We start from the raw sequence: 973 nt of genomic DNA on the forward strand, positions 1-973 counted from the left end.
AGCTCTCTGCCCCGACCTAGCTCCCTGCCTGCCCGTCCTGCTGGCATGAGTCCTGCAGGTGTCAGCGCCGGGAGGGCCACAGCCTCACGTGGCAGGCCCCTCGCGGCGTTGTCATTGGCTGAGTCGGGCTCCCGTGTCCTCCGCCTGGGCCACCTGTGTCTGTCCCTGTGGCCTGGGGCAGGGAGAGCACAGTGGGGCCCGAGCTTGCGGTTGGGAAGGACTGTTGCTCAGCCAGCAGCACCGTTTGCTGGGCCTTCGAGGGGCTGGGGCCACCTCCACACCCACGTGCCCGTGGGGGGGGCACTGCCCGCATGGTGGGTGGGCGAGGCTGGTGACTGGCCCTGGATTCTACTGTGGGAGGAGGGGCTCCCGGGGCCTGCAGCTCACTCTTCAGGCTCCAGGCTGGAGAGCTGGCTGGGCAGGCGTTGCATAGGCGGGGACATGTGGGGACCCTGCGGGTGTCGCCACACGGCCACTGACCAGAGCAGGGAAGGGGGTCCTTTTCTCTCAGAGCCCCACAGGCAACTGTGTTGCCCCAAGGCCGCCAAGCAAGCCCAGGGCAGGGCTGGGAGCAGAGCCCCAAGGCCACCATTCCAGATCCATCACCACGCACAGCCCACCATGTGCGGGTCAGCCATGTGCAGCCCACCACATGTGGGTCGGCCCACACAGCCCACCACGTGCGGGTCAGCCCACACAGCCCACCATGTGCGGGTCAGCCATGTGCAGCCCACCACATGTGGGTCGGCCCACACAGCCCACCACGTGCGGGTCAGCCCACACAGCCCACCATGTGCGGGTCAGCCCACACAGCCCGCCACGTGCGGGTCAGCCACGTGCAGCCCGCCACGTGCGGGTCAGCCCACGTGCAGCCCGCCACGTGTGGGTCAGCCCACGTGCAAAGTGCACTTTACTTCCTTTCCTCTCCCAAGTCACGTCACAACACCTTTCTACAGCCTGGTTTTTATTTCTC

This window comes from Myotis davidii, unplaced genomic scaffold (genome assembly GCF_000327345.1).
Source record: "Myotis davidii unplaced genomic scaffold, ASM32734v1 scaffold1717, whole genome shotgun sequence".
In the NCBI taxonomy this organism is placed as follows: Eukaryota; Metazoa; Chordata; class Mammalia; order Chiroptera; family Vespertilionidae; genus Myotis; species Myotis davidii.